Source organism: Symphalangus syndactylus, chromosome 23, assembly GCF_028878055.3.
Source record: "Symphalangus syndactylus isolate Jambi chromosome 23, NHGRI_mSymSyn1-v2.1_pri, whole genome shotgun sequence".
Lineage (NCBI taxonomy): Eukaryota > Metazoa > Chordata > Mammalia > Primates > Hylobatidae > Symphalangus > Symphalangus syndactylus.
The window spans coordinates 68,268,109-68,284,765 of NC_072445.2; the positions used below are offsets into that span (position 1 = coordinate 68,268,109).

The 16,657-nt window shown below is 41.0% G+C and overlaps 1 long non-coding RNA gene across 1 annotated transcript in view; it reads right to left on the reverse strand.

Annotated features, from left to right (window-relative positions):
* Positions 1-3,539: 3,539 nt before the first annotated feature.
* LOC129473263 (uncharacterized) overlaps positions 3,540-16,657 on the reverse strand; it is a 264,435-nt gene continuing 251,317 nt past the window's right edge. Inside the window, exon 6 of the long non-coding RNA XR_010119217.1 lies at positions 3,540-5,119. This is a non-coding gene — a long non-coding RNA (uncharacterized lncRNA). The remainder of the gene's footprint in view (positions 5,120-16,657) is intronic.

The following is a 16,657-nucleotide window of genomic DNA, read 5'->3' on the forward strand; positions in this document are numbered from 1 at the left end:
GGTTCAGCACAAATTCACACAGCGTCTGGCTCCACTGACACCTCTGATACCATAGGATCTGTGCCAGCTCATACAGCCCCCATGGCAGGTCTGGTTTTGCTTCAGGCCCCATTTTTAAAGCTGGAAGACTTCCATGCCATCTGATATAGGGCCTGAGCGTATCCTTGGTGTGCAGTGTTGCCTGAAGAACTCCAAGAGGTTAAATGGGCAATGTACTTCCTTTACCGTAGGGATGCAGGATGTAGCAGTGTATCTGTTACTTTGGAGGGGATATCTGGGCAACCCTCCTGACCACTAAACCCCTAAAAACTTTCCTTAAATTGCAGGCCCCTGAATTTTTATGTGGTTGATCCCCTACCCTCTGAAACATATGTATCTTACCAATATACTAGCCACCTCTTGCTTGTCCTGGCCAATCAGCGTGATGCCATCAAGTTAAAAAAATCAACAGAATGTTTTGTAGGATGTCCAGTGGTCCATATTTCCTTGGACTAATACAGACAGCAGGAAAGCTAACATGGTTCTGGGACAAAAATATGAATGCATATTGTTATCTTTTTCATGTGAATACAAATGGTGCCTGATCCTTTTTTTTTTCTGATAGGACTAGAACATACATCCAACCAAATGGATACTGCATACCCGAGGCCTCATGAATCTGCCCTAGCAACAGTCCCACATCTGGTCTTGAGCACAGTGTTTGCAAATGGAGCTACTACTTGACTGAGCTTGGGTAGTCTACCTTGATACAGAGCAGAGAGGGAGCTTGTGCAAATTCACAGAGAAAATTGTGGAGCCGGAAAAGACATACTGTTCTTTCTGATATGACGTGGAGGTTTGAAAGATTAGGAATTGTTTGGTAAGAAAAAAATATACATAGAGATTTGTGGATGACAATGTCCTGACACTTCTCCTCCTTTCTCTCCTTGGTTGGGGACCTGCCGCATTTCTCATTGAGGGGAATTCCTTCATCAGGACTTTCTACGCTAATGGTCACGGGCCAATGTTCTTTTTGCTGTTTGAACAGAACGCTTGCCTTGTGTATGTCCAGTCACAAAGTTGCCTTGATAAAAACCATATGAAAATACCGCAAAGCCAAAGGGCAATAAATATTGCTACATAGAGCACGTTTTGTTGAAAACCACGGTTTTAACATTTTAAAAAATAGCTCTTGCTAAGGCTTACTCTCCCAACACAGGCTTCCTGATCCCACCCCTTTCTTTGAGATAGCTCTAATCTAACACAGTCGGGATACTGGTTTGTCATTTGATATCAATCACACTTTAAAAAGGAGAAAGGAGACAAACTTGGATTAGATGACATCTGGGGTCAGGTTAGCGCCAACCCTGAGGCAGTGCAGAGTCAGGGGCCTCCACCTTTGCAGAAAGGGCCCATCACCTTCGTCTCCCAGCTGCCTTGATTAAGCAGAGGCCCTGCAAGGTGTGGAAAGCTGCTTCAGATTCTCATCATCCTTTTCTCTATCACGTTTCACAAACTACCTCCCATTACCCAAATGCCCACTTCTTCCCTCTGCCAAGGGGAAAATTATTAGGTGCCAGCACACTCAATAGGTGGTTATTCAGTTGCACTTGAAAATGTTCATTTACTGTAACAGGCTCATTATTCTAGGAATGTAACTGGAACCCAGACTGTTATGACCTCAGGAAATAGAATGTAACAAAGCTACACAGAAATATTAACTTTGCCCCAAAGCAGGGCAGCCCTTTCCTTAGGGAAAGTGGAAGAATCCATCCTATTCTCTCATAGACCTATAGATGGTTAGATCTTAAGCAACTTTAGAGGACTTCTAATAAAAATTTCTTAATTGACACATGGGGAAACTGAAGCTTATCCACTTAAAAAAATAGACCTCTGGCATAGAGAACTTTTTCTAGTGACCACTAAAATTTAGAGTAGCCAAGAATTAGGCAAGAAAGACTTTATCTATACAACATGGAAGTTAAGGGTACTTATAACCAGATGTTAGGATGACAAGTATTAAAAACATTTTAAAAGCTGAAGAAAAATAAGGAGAGAGGAGCAAAAACCAAAAACCCATATTAATAGCTTATGTAAAGCAAGGGGTTTAGACAAGATGACAGAGGTCTTTCCAGCTCTGACATTCTATTTCATGACGTCTAGTGTGCTTTTAAAAATCATTAATAAAGTGGAGTTTAATATACATATAATGCACTGTACACTAATCAAATAGCCAATGCAGGAATCTGGTTTGATATTAATGATTTAGACTGGAAACTGTTCAACAAATGGGCTTAAAATAATTAAAAAGGTTATCCCCTTCAAGTGAGCGATGCTTAGGCTAATCTGGGACCTTATTTTTAAGCCTCAGAATAGCTATATTCCAGAGACCTCATTTGAGTTCACTTTCCCTTTTTGGAGTAAAGTTTTATGGCCTCATGTGACTTTATAAGAAGGACATCATTATATGCACACACACATACATATAAGCCACGATTGAAATTGCTAATTTCAGCCTCTGAACAAAGAGTATTTTGTAGTATAATAAGACATATTTACTAGTATTAAAATGGCAGACTTACTGTAAGTTTTACAACATTAAAAAGTCAATGGAATTTTTTAGACCCAAAATAATATATAGTGCTTAACTTTTCTCAATTGTGTTAAAAGCACAGAGCCAAGATCCATGACCCAGTAGAGAAATGCACAGGATATGAATAGACAATTCAAAAAAAAAAAAAAAAAGGAAAAGCACTTGTCTGTTGAACATAAGAAAAGAGGCTCACTGTACTTATTATCAGAGAAATACAAAGTAAAACTATACCGAGAGGTAATTTTTCATAAATCAGATTGGCAAAAATCCAAAAGTTGTTAATCTTTCTCGTGGTAGAGGCTATGGGGAAACCACTCTCATGCATTGTGGGGAGAGTGTAAATTGCCACATCCCCAGTGAAGGTCTATTTGGCAACAGCTATCAAAATTACAAATGAGGCCGGGTGTGGTGGCTCACGCCTGTAATCCCAGCACTTTGGGAGGCGAGGTGGGCAGACTGCAAGGTCAGGAAATCGAGACCGTCTTGGCTAACACGGTGAAACCCCGTCTCTACTAAAAATACACAAAGAATTAGCCGGGCGTGGTGGCGGGCGCCTGTAGTCCCAGCTACTTGGGAGGCTGAGGCAGGAGAATGGCGTGAACCCAGGAGGCGGAGCTTGCAGTGAGCCAAGATCGCACCACTGCACTCCAGCCTGGGTGACAGAGCAAGACTCCTTCTCAAAATAAAAATAAAAATAAAGCAAAATTACAAATGCACATTGCCCTTTGACCCAGTAATTCACTTCTGTAACTCTCCTACAGATACACTTGCACATGTGCAAAAAACTTACATATATCTACAAGGTAACTCATGGCAGCATTGTTTGTAGTAATAAAAGATTGGAAACCTCTCAAATTTCCATTAGTAAGGATTATTTAAATACAGTATGGTACATACAGTTTTTTTTAATGAAGAGCCTCTCTATACCTATGATATGGAAATATATCCAGACATAAAATTTTGTGGAAGAAGCAGGGTGAAAAGTATGTGCATAGTGTGTTCCTTTTGTGTAAAACTGAAAGGGGACATAACAACGTATATTTGTGTTTGCTAACACTTATACTTAAAAACTCTGGAAAGAGATACAAAAAAAATTGGAAGTTTTTATTTTTAAATTTAGATTCAGAGGTACATGCGCAGGTTTGTTACAAGGGTATGTTGTTTGATTTTGAGATTTGGACTAATGATTCAGTCACCCAAGTAGTGAACATAGTACTTAATAGGTAGTTTTTCATCCTTTCCCCTCCTTTCATCCCCTCTTTTGGAATTGCCAGTATTTATTGTTCCCATTTTTGTGTCCATGAGCACCCAACGTTTAGCTCCCACTTGTAAGTGAGGACACGCTATATTTGGTTTTCTGTTTCTGCATTAATTTCTTAGGATACGGCCTCTGCTGCTTCCATGATACTGCAAAGTACATGATTTCATTCTTTTTTTTATGACTGCATAGCATTCCATGGTGTGTATGTTCCATATTTTCTTTCTTTTTTTTTCTTTTTCTTGAGACTGAGTCTTGCTCTATCGCCCAGATTGGAGTGCAGTGGCTCAATCTTGGCTCACTGCAATCTCCACCTCCCAGGTTCAAGTGATTCTCATGCCTCAGCCTTCCTAGTAGCTGGGATTACAGGCATCTGCCACCATGCCCAGCTAATTTTTGTATTTTCAGTAGAGATGGGGTTTCACCATATCAGCCAGGCTGGTCTCAAACTCCTGATCTCAAGTGATCCACCTGCCTTAGCCTCCCAAAGTGCTGGGATTACAGGTATGAGCCACCACACCTGGCCTGTACCACATTGTCTTTACCCAATCTACTGGCAAACAAAAGTTTTATGGGAACAGGACACATAGTGGATAAAGGCAGTGGATAAAAAAAGACTTTTTACTGAATACTTTTGCATATCTTTGTTTTATTTTGAAAACCACGTGAATGTATTACTAATCAAAAAGATTCAATAATTTTCAAAATAGAGATGTTAAGAAATCACTTTGCCAAAAAAATCAAAACACCAAATATCTGTTCGATTTGGTTTACTTTGAGTTTATATTGCAATATAATCATAATCACCTACTATGAAAGTCAGCATGTATTTTGTGGTGATTGATTTTTTTAATGTTCTTTAAAAAATACTTATTTCTTATTTAGACCTAGAGTTAGCAGTGATGGTTAGGCAACATATCGTAACAGTCCCATACGAATATCTTTATTACATAAATGCTAAACAGCCTGCTAAATTCTTATTGCAATATTATCACAGCAGCCTCCTCACCAGCTTCCACCTTGCCTTCCTCTGGTCCGTTCTCAGCTCAGGAACCAGAATCATCCTGCTGAAAGTATGAATAAGGTTGTGTCATTCTTCTGCTCAAAGCCCTCTTGCTCTTGTAGAAGTCCTTACAGTGGTGTATGAGGTCCTATAGACAGCAGCGCCCAGCTTGTGGCAGGTGTCACTTTGGCTCCGAACACACTCTTCTTTGCCTGTCTTGCAATGCTGGAGCTGGCCCCTGTTGATATTCTCCTGACACAATGCTCAGCTCTGTCAGCAGAGGGCACTGCAGGAGGAAGGAGTAAAATAACATTTCAAGGCCAAAGCAGAAAGCATGTGGTCATCTCATTCCAGAACCTGCACTTTTAATCTCTTTACACTGTTGCTTCCCCGTTTTTGGCAGGCAGTTAGGTGGTGGGTTAGGGCGTCTCTTCCAGTTGACAAGGGCCATTACTAATATTATTTAGCAAAGATATTTAACAAACTTCGAAACCACCTGTCTATATCTTCATTTAGCTTGGTCTTTGACAGCTATCAAATGAGAACGTTTTGATGTTTTTGCAGCAATTCTGAGGTGAAGGGCTAGCTCTTTGTTCCCATCTATAAGTTTGTTATTGCAACCCCATCAGAAACAGAAATGATGTGTCTGCTCTTTCATGTGTGATATCTACTGGTGAATATTAATTTAGTGATGTGTTTTCGAAGGTCACTGGGGATTGATTTCAAGCTTACTGGTTCATCATTTCCAAAATTCAGCCATTGTGCTTAGGCAAGTAAACAACAGGACCTTGCCCAGTTCCCCGCTTCTGGTAGTACTGTGATGACGATCCATGGGTTAACATAGCAAAGTGACCCTGAAATTACATCACCAAGGTTTTCCAATAATCTGGATGTTTATCTATTTTTGATTTAATATCTTGCTAAAATCTCCCAAACAAAAAATTCCAATAGGTAACATCTCATAATAAAATACTAAAACATCTATAATCACAATTGACTCTGGTTTCTAAAAACTCTAGGCTATTTTCCTAATAGGTGCATTCATAACCCAGTCATCATAAACTCCAAGATACTAATTTTGTTCAAAATCTATGGTGATCTGACCCAACTTGAAAGACTCCAGGACTGTTCTGTGCTCTTTCTCTGATACTTACGTGCCCCAGGATAAAGGTTGGCTACCAGGGAGCCTTTGCCCTTCCTGGTCACTGTATGCCTTGTACAGTTACATGTTCTGCAGGCTCTGTGTTGATACATGTCCACCTTGTAAGAAAATCCAACTTCCAGGGCCCAAGCCAAAGATGTGTTAATCTAAATCATAGTAACAGTCATGAGACATCACTCTTTCTCTATTTCCAAATTTCCCCCATTTGTGCTTTCAAAGGTTGGCTGTGTGCCTCTGCACAACATGTCAGGGCCAAGAAGTTGCTTCAAGCTCATCTAATCTGGAGAGATGGGATTACCTGTCAGTCTTAGATTTTGCTGCTTTTGTAAAATGAGTCTACAGGATAGAGTGGCACAGAGTGGGAGTAGAAAAATAAAACTCTAAGTGACAGACTCTCAAGGGTGAGAAGTTGAATGTGTGAAGCGTTGGGGTTTAAAGACCCTGCAGCCCAGATGGGCTTTTTGTCACTTGTGGGAGCCCACACCTAATCACCAGTGGACCCAGCGTCCTGAGTTCAACTGATCAGTAGCCGCGAGAGAGTAGGAGCCAGGAGCGATCTTCCTTGGAAAAAGCACATTTATTCAAGGCATATACGTCAGGAGACAGCGAGAGAGAAGGTAGAGGGGGCAAGGGTTAGGAGGAAAAGGGGAAGTGGTGAAGAAGGAAGGAAGTGAAGTTCCCTCTGTGGTTCGATGATTAGTCGTGAGTAATGTGCTCTTTACATTGTTGTGTTGTGTTTTTTGTGTTGCTGTTGGTCAGAAAGGTTCAAATATGTGCAGACAGAGAATTTTTTTTCTAAAAGATCCTGCTACTTGAACTGAAGCCATTTTCTGAGACCGGGAATGTCACTTTGTAGCAGGAATTTTAGTGCTCTCATCATAAATTTAAAAGAATCAGGCCCTTGTCTTTCCTTGGCCCTGGTTGGTTTGTGTTTTCAGGACAGCTGTGCTATAAAAATATGCCCTCAAACACATGTGCTTTAAGTGGTAGGATCATAGAATTCACAAAGACACACACTTTGAAATGCTGGAGTTTGCAATCCCCAATAGTGATATAATTGTTATGAACCTGCACCGTACAGCACAGCACCAACACTGATGGAGTAAAACCCACAGGAAATGCAAGAAGAAATATGCAGAAATTCGCTGACAATAGGAAACTCAGTTCATGTTAGATCAAGCACATGTGCACACATACAATGTAAAACAAAAGACCTAAACCAGTAATGAAACGGATCTAATTGCTATATGTCAGATGCTATACTCCGAAATTAGAGAATGAACAAATCCTTTTCCCAAATGACCTAGTAATAATCCTAAAAATGGACTACAGTCAGGCAGAGAGAAGACATCAATTATTTTTAAGTTAAAAAGTACAAACATTTTTATCATAATTCAATAAAATAAGGAGTCAATAATAAAATTAGAAACTAGAAAACAAATCAACAAGGCCAGGTGCAGCAGCTCACGCCTGTAATCCCAGTACTTTAGGAGGCCGAGGTGGGTGGATCACCTGAGGTCAGGAGTTCGAGACCAGCCTGACCAACATGGTGAAACCCTGTCTCTACTAAAAATACAAAAATTAGCCGGACGTGGTGGCACATGCCTGCAATTCCAGCTACTTGGGAGGCTGAGACAGAAGAATCACTTGAACCTGGGAGGCGGAGGTCGGAGTGAGCCAAGATCATACCACTGCACTCCAGCCAGGGTGACAGAGTGAGACTCCATCTCAAAAATATAAATAAATAAATAAATAAATAAATAAATAAATAAATAAAATAAAACCACCACTAACAATATTTTGAAAATTCTTTTTTAATTCTTCCATCACTGAAAAATCAAAATCAAAATCAAAATTGCAGAATATTTAGAAAATAATGATAATGAGAACGATATATATATAAGCCTATGGGGTGCCAGTAAAGCAGTACTCAGAGAAAAATAGTAGCTTTAGATGTTTATATTGTTAAAAACAAAATATGGAAGATGAGTACATTAAGCGTGTATTTTAGGAACTTGAGAAAAAATAACAGAATGAATGTAAGGAAAACAGAAAGAAGAAATTTATACAGATAAAAACAGAAATGAAACAATTTTAAAAAAGAAAATCAGTAGTACCCATAAATAAACTCAGTGGTTGCTTTTAGTAAAACTCATATCAAAAAACATTAGAATGAATAAGAAGAGAAATACAAACATAAAAAACTAGAAATAATAATGCAAATACGAAGTACAAATTAAAAATTATGAGACTAATGTTAAAATGTTATACAAATAAATGCATATTAATTATCAAAATTGATCCCTAAGCAGAAAAATCTACTCAGACCAATTAACACAGAAGAATTAAGATTAATGAAGATCTGCTCCCCAAAATGCATCAAATCTGGACATTTTCCACAGATTCCTATCAAGCCTTAAGGATTAGGTCACTCTAGTGCTATTTAATTTGTTTCAGAGCATTCATATTCTTTCTATTCAAGTAGCATAACATTGATAACAAAACCTCCCACAAATTATTGCATAAAAGAAAAATACAGGCCAATTTCATTTGTGAAGACCCATGGAGAAAACACACACAAAATAGTGCAGATAAGGGCAGATGGCCCCAGCGGAGCAGCGTGCACAGGGAACACTCAGCATCCTCAGGCAAATGTGTAGTCCCTTGTTATCCATGCTGTCTGAAGCACAACAGGCAACTGGTAGAGCCATATATGAGACTGGGGGAGAAGGATCCTGACTCTCGGGCTGAGGGGCTTTTATGCTGCGTTACTAGAGAGGGATTGGCCCTTACCTGGTGTAATCAGTGCTAAAATGCAATACCAACATGATGCTGTAGGACCTTGGTTTCTGCTGTAGCCTACCAGCCCATGGCTCATGGAGTCTGGAGAGAAGCATTGTACTCTCCGCCTCTGGTGAGAGAGGGATTGATTCCTTGCAAACCTTGGGGTTCAAACTTTGCATCTATTGTTAATAAAGAAGCAATATAATGGCAGGATTTATCATCTCAGCATTCATGTTTAGTGAAATACCAGCTCCTACCCTGGCACATTCAGAAGCTGGGATCCAGGCCTTGCAATTGAACAGAAATAATGCTTAAACACTGCACTGTAGCCAGTTTCCACGTAGCTTGAAAGACCAGCTCTCTTTCTGGCGGCCACATTTCAGGAGCTCAATCTTGGACAGACCAACTCTTACCTCAATAAGTAAATAGAATCCAGAAAAATACTGAAAGAGTAATGTGCCACACCAAGTGCTTTATCCCAAGAATTCAAGGATGCTTCAATATTAGAAAATCTGTTGATATAATGTACCTACTGAAATGTTAAAGGAAAAAATATGTTACAATCTTCACAGATAATGAAAAATGTTGGTAAAACTCAACATCCAAAATCTATTCTTGATTTTTAAAATACTTAATAATTTATAAAAAGTTTATTTGGTAAGAAGATTCTCTTTAAATTCAGAAACAAATAAAAGATGTCCTTTATCATCACTATTATTTAAAATTGTTCTACAGGTAGTAAATTTTCAATTAGATAAGAGAAAGAAATAAAAACACAAAATTGGAAAACAGAAAGTAAAATTATTATGATTTTACCAAATAGACTCAATCTAAAATTACTGTAACCAATAGTAGAATACAACATTTTTGAGTAGAAAACTACTATAATAAACAGAGATTATACCACTGGTGGAATTTTTTAAATATAATGAAAGAGCTGGGCAAGTTTGCACATGCCTGTAGTCCCAGCTACTCAGGAGCCTGAGGTGGGAGGATTGCTTGAGGCCAGGAGTTTGAGGCTGCAGTGCATCTTGATTTTGTTATGAATAGCCTCTGTACTCCAACCAGGGCAACATAGTGAGACACTGTCTCTAAAAAAAAAAAAAGATGAAAGAAAAGACCCCATTTGTGAAAGTAATAAAATAAAAACCAAGCATAAAATTAATAAAAATATGCAATTCCTAAATGCTACTGAAGGCCAGAAATAAAGACTTGGACAAACACAAAAAAGGCATTTCCCTAAATTAATCTATACATTTACCATAATCCCAATAAGAAACCAATAAGATAGTTTTTACTAAATAAGTTGATTTCTAAAGTTAGTATGAAAACAAACAGCATAACCACTGCAGACCCAGGAAAGGAAGGGCAGTGCTTCTGTGGAGGATAGAGTCATGCAGACCCAGGAAAGGCAAAAGAGTATTCCAGATGAAGAACAGGGGCATGGTAGACCCAGGGCAGGGAGGGGAGTGCCCCGCATGGAAGACACAGGCACTGCAGACCCCAGGCAGGTGGGTGAAGCATTCAGTCTCGGTTCCCTCTCATCCTCTGGTATTCCGCTGATGTTGCCCATTGATCAAACCCAACTGGACGCCAACCTCCCAGGACACACAGCACGCTGAGAAAGAAGGGTAGAGAACAGATCCGGGCTGAGTGGCCAATAAACAATAGCCAGCCCAGTCGCCGCCTGCCCCTGAGGCTCAACTGTCCCCCATGGAGGGCATGTCCTTTCTTCCGAGATTAAACTACTGATGGCATTTCCAGAGTTCACTCCTACTTTATGTTCACAAGGATTGATAGACTTTACTCTCTTGGCAGGTGTGAAGTATGGTCACTAAGAAGCTGAAGTGTGTTATAGAGAACTGATTCACTATTAGATCACCAAAACTACCCACAACATCTCCAAAAGTAAATAAAAATTTAAAAAGTAAAAAAAAGACTAGCCAGGCATTTTCTGTGGGGGGATTGTTTGGACACCATTGAAAATCAGTGTTGGAATGATAGGTTTAGAAAAGCCAAAATGCTCTCTTCGGATAAATTTCATCATCCATAAATTCCATAAATTCCATCCATAAATTCCATCATCCATAAAACAGAATCTTTGTATTCCCTGTGGTTATCAGGCATAGGAATGAAAAATAAAATGACATTGATGAAAGTATTTATTCAACTGTAAAGAATTAGGCAAATATAAGTTTGGATTATTTGTTTCTAGATCATGGCATGTAAAAATTATATAAAATGTAAATGTTAGTGTCCATAAATAAGCTTTTGTTGGAAGACGACCACACCCATTTGTTTACATATTGACCTTTGGGAGTTTGTGCTACCACTGCAGGGGTGGGTAGTTGATACAGAGACCCTGTGGCCCACGAAGCCTAAAGTAGTATCTGGCCCCTTACAGAAAAATGTTGCCTCTAATCTAGTAGAAGAAAACAAATCTATAAACAATTAACTGTAAATAGGATAAGTCAAGTTTGCAGAGACACAGTCAGGACCAAATGTAGGAAAAGATGACCTCTTCCTGCAGGAGGTGGGGGCATAGTGAGGGACCAGAAAGGGAGGCTGGCCCCTTATGGGCACTGGCCTGCTGCACTGACCATAAAATGCCAGTAAACATACACATCGGCAGGACTTCCTCCAGAAAGCACTTTTCCAGTGCTGATGGTGGATTTGTACAGATCCCACCAAATATTCCTCCTTTTCCCCCGTGGCCAATACCCAGCACTTGCTAGATTGCTGGATGATTCGATGGCTGGACATTTTAGAGACACTCTGTCCAACCATGGCGTAACTGACTTGCTCAGAAATTGAAACCATGCCAACCTTACATTTGTTGCCACTGGGTTGCCATCAACTACACTAACTGGTCACAGATAGAAATGGGGATTGGTGGTTGGAAGTTATTCAAAGATGAAAAATAACAAAAGGAATTGGGTTGGAAATCATAGCCCATAGCTGGAGGGAGAACTCCAAGATCTTCAGCAAAACCATCTCCAACTCACTGCAGGACTGAGACAAGAAGCTGCCATCTGTGATGAATGACAGTTGAGAACAACAAGCCTCAGCAAACAGCAGGCCCCGAATGGCAAGTGGTAAGGGGGCAATCTTGGAAAGCAGCACAGCAGAGCACACAGCCTCCTGTGTCCAGCCAGCGCAGGAAACTCATCTCGTCTCCCCAAATTCCAATAGTGAAATGGATTAACATTGGCAAGAATGCCATGCCACTGGCTTATCTGAAATGAACTAGTTGTCCTAGGGGTTGTGGTGCTGATTGACAGTGCCTCTCCTCCTTCCCCTTCCTGCCACGCGTTAGCTATGCTTGCTGGCTCACCACGCTCATGGCAACAGATGCTGGCTGAGGATGCCAGAAGGATTCCCAAAGAACTAAAGGAAGGCGAAGATTTGCAGTACAGACAGGATTCACAGTAACCTGGAGGGGGTGTGAGGGCACCCTGCATCTCACGCAGGGTTGATCAGAAGAGACCCTGCCTGAGGTGTTCGGAAATCCTGTCTTCTACTTGAGCCCCACGCAGTCTGGTCCTCTGCTCTTCAGTTACCTGGGAGGGAGCTGAGTCTCTGGTGTCACCACTGGCCAGCCTCAAAGGAGCCATGCCCCTCCCTCCCCATACACGTCCTGCCCCGGTGTGCCACCCCCTTTTTCTGAATCCCTGAATAGCAAAGAGTTGAAGGCATCTTTGCACAGAGCTTCAGGTTCATTTCTGTTTCACTCTCATCCTCATGATCCATGTGTGCTATACTCTTCAGGACCATAGCACTCAGCCATGGGACTATTAAGGAGCCTGGCTCGGACTTGGGCCTTGCCTAAAAGGAGACAACCAATGAGTGGCAGTGATAACTACTCCATAGCATTTCACAGGTTTAAAATGCTTACATCTTATATAGCCTCACAATAATGCCGTGGGGAGGATCATTTTGTTCCCTCTTTACAGACAAGACAACCAAGACCTAACCGAGACCTAGAGAGGCAAAGTAACTTGCCCCAGATGCTTCAGCTGGGAAGCAGCGGGGTCAGGGCGGGGTCTGGTTTTCAGAAGCAGAGTCCTTAGAGTTCCTTATCTGAGGCTGCCTGGAGATAACACTATGAATAAAATCCCTGACTCAGCCCAATGCATTGCAAAAGAGTATATTTCAAAAGTTCTTTGTTTAAGCCTATCCCAGACAGCAAGCTTCTCCTTTAAGAAGTAAGAGCTAGGTAGAAAGTGAATAAATGAAATATTATGCCACTTGTTTTGAAAGCCTCATATTTATACATTCCGCAATTTGTTTTTCACTCACCATATCTGAATGGCTAATGCCACTGGATAGAAAAATTCATCATTATTTCCAGTTTCTTAACAGGGTCCTCTAGCATCTGACAATTAGAGAATCGTAATTGTCTACATTGCTAACTAGTATGAATTTGAATATTCTGTTCGCCAGGCAACTACTTAAAGCAAACTTGCAAGCTATAAACAATTTTCTTTGGAAATATCTGCAGTGACTGATTTAGCATTGTTTGTTTGTTTTCATTTAAGAAACTCCACTGGGAACTCTGGGTTCCGAAATACGTAACTATTTGAAAGCTTCCTTGATTTTCTAAACGCCATTTGCCTTCTGAGGGTCAAAGAGCAAACTTGAAATGCAGATTATCTAAAAGTCTGAAGGGAGCAAGGTTATACATATCTACTTACTGAGCGCTTGCTTTGTGGAGACACCACCAAGCATTTCAAATAACTGAAGACAATTCCTGCTACAGCCTTATGGGGCCAGGTGACCACCTGCATCTTAGAAGGTGCGAACCTGAGGATCAGACTTGCAGAACGCCCACCTCATACTGGCTGAGCTGGGGCTCAGACTGCCCTGCCTGACACCAACGCTGTGCAAGAAAGGCCAGCTCTCTGTTACACCTGTTCCCAGGGTGTGGCCACCCCTGGCAAGGTCCCGATCTTTCTTTTTCCTTCTTATCTTCCACATACTAGGCAGGCACCCAACATTCTCTTGCTTTGTTTTCATTTTCCAAATCCACCCAATGGAATCTCCTCTCAGGAAGAATCTGAAAATGTACTGAGGAGACAAAAACGTCCCGAGAGGTGTCGCCTGTGCTCTCCCCACTGCGGGGTATCTCGCGGAGGACAAAGTCCTTGTCTGGCAGACATCAAAGGCATGGGAGGGTGTGACTGTGGAATTTCAGGCCTCAGTGAGCCAAGGGGAAAGAATTTCGAAAGGCAGAAGATCCAAAAGTCACACCATTTAGACAGCTCCCACACGAACGCCCTCTGAATTCTCCCGCAGCCTGCCTTCTCTGCTTTACTCAAGGCCCCTGCACACCTAAAGTGTGAGAAATACAAGTGGCTTCCTCGCCTGCTAGTAGAAGCCCTGAGTTATTTTTTAACAAACGCTTTTGCCGTATCCACCACATGCTAAGCACTTTGCAAATATTAATTCATTTACTTTTGATTTGAATCCAATGAGGTAGGATTATTATGATTCCCGTTTTGCAGATGCAGAAACTGAAGTACAGCGAGAGTAAGTAACATGCTCAATGAGAAAGGAGGTGGCAGAACAGAAATCTGGGCCCAGGCAATCTATGATCTTATTCCATGTTAAATTCAGAGACAAGCCTAACCCTCAGGTTTGCAAATCTGGGAGTAGAGTTTCCCGATGAATGAATGATCCTAGGGCAGTCCACTGGGGGGACGAGAATGAACGTTGATATTCACCCACTGAAACCAGTGAGGGCTGTTGCTAGATTGCGATTATATGCTGAAATTTCCGTTAAATAGTAGTAAAATTACAGAGTGAATTCGTGAGCTGCAGATACCTTAATGATCATTTGATCTAATTCCCCACAACTGTCTGCATTTCACAAAACCCAGAGACTCAAAAAACAAGGTAAAGCTGGGAGCAATGACTCACAACTGTAATCCCAGCACTTCTGGGGGCCGAGGCGGGCGGATCACCTGAGGTCAGGGGTTCTAAACCAGCCTGGCCAACATGGCAAAACCCCGTCTCTACTAAAAATACAGAAAAAAAAATTAGCTGGGCATGGTGGCGGGTGCCTGTAGTCCCAGCTACTCAGGAGGCTGAGGCAGGGGAATCGCTTGAACCCGGGAGGCAGAGGTTGCAGTGAGCCGAGATCACACCACTGCACTCCAGCCTGGGTGACAGAGCGAGACTCCATCTAAAAACAAACAAACAAACAAACAAACAAAAACAAGGTAAGGCTACAAGACACATTGAAATAAGTATAAACATAATATGATATGAAAACATAAAGAATAGTACATGGTTCCTGTGTTCAAGGACTACAAAGAATTGGAGAGACAAAGCAAATCACCAAAACCCCGGAACAGAAGGGAAGCGGGAAGGAAGCACATGGGTTACACTGACTGTGTGGACTGGTGGTGCTGCCGGAGGAATTTGGAGCGGCTCTGCCAGGGAGAACTCCTCAGGGAAGGGGAACCTGAACCCTGAAGGATGGGGACACTGAGGCCTGTGCAGTCTCCATCTCTCCCTCCATCCATGACGGAGGGCCAGTCGCTCACCCCATTGCCGAGTTGTCTTGCGTGTTCACTTCGACCATGAGAAATTTCTGAGGAGCAGTTGAAGCAACGTGTGTTCCTAAAGGTAGGCCTGAAAGAAGGCACTGTGGCTTATGGCATAAGTTTTATTTACAATTTCCCGTGACAGTTTTAAACCTATTGGCGTTCCTTACCTTATTCTTCAGAGAATTTTTATTCAAGAAAATCAACAAATCGTTCATCCCTGAAACACTAGATGGTTTTGTGACTCTGAGAGTATTATGGAAATTATAAATGATAAGGAAACTCTGGGCCAAATTTAAGTTTTATGTGACTCTCCAAGAATTATAGAGGATGGGAACCTGACCCTCTGAGATTTAAAAATGTTGCTAAGACAGAGAAGACTGGATGCACAGAGCCAAAGTGTACTAAATCACATTGGTGGTGCAATTATCTCCCAGCAAAGATCCGTGGAGTTGAAGGTCAGGCTGGGGGTCCAGAGGATGGTTAGGGAAACAGGGTCCCCCTTGTTAAAATAAAGCAATTAGTTTAATATATACTGTAGGGAAAGCAGAGAAGGGAAGGGAAATTCCCCTTGTCAAATGTCGAGCATTTAGAATACCGCTTAGAGCAAAAGTAATAAGGCACTCTTCATGAAAAAATTAGCCATATACCATGTCTAAGTGCAAACATGTGTGTTCTTTATGTCTCTAATTCATTTCAACTTCTGTTAACTGGGAATATTTTTATGTGCATTCTCCGTTGTTCCCTTTCTCACTCTAACAAAAATGTGTCAGGGGGCAGGAACGCTGCTCATGGTTGCAAGTACATTTACATACCATAAAATATTTAACGGCTCTTTCTAGTATGGTTAAGTCCCACCAAATGGCTAAACCAACTTTAATTTACAGTTCATGGACTGAAGCATCTAAAGGGCCATAATATTTTGCTGCTGCTAATTTATATCTCTTAGAGAGACATTAAATTTAAAATCGGCCATTTAGAAGTTCCAACTTCACATTCCTTCCTGTAAAATAAAGACCCAAACATTTCTTTACTTCCAGGAGTTTGTATTCTTTGCCATAGCGGGGAGCAGCATTTCTCTGATAGTTTTAAAGATCTTCACTCCCTACAGAGAGTTTTTAAAAACCACCTTTGAAAATAACCAATTTTGACTTAACTAGAAACTAGAGTTTGTTTTGTTCTTATAGAAAGAATGAAAAAATAAGTTTCTGCAATGAAATACACAACAACACGGATGATTTTCAAAAAATATTATGCAGATAACACAAAGGATAAATGCTGGAGGGGATGGATACACCATTCTCCACGATAGGATTACTATGCATTGCAT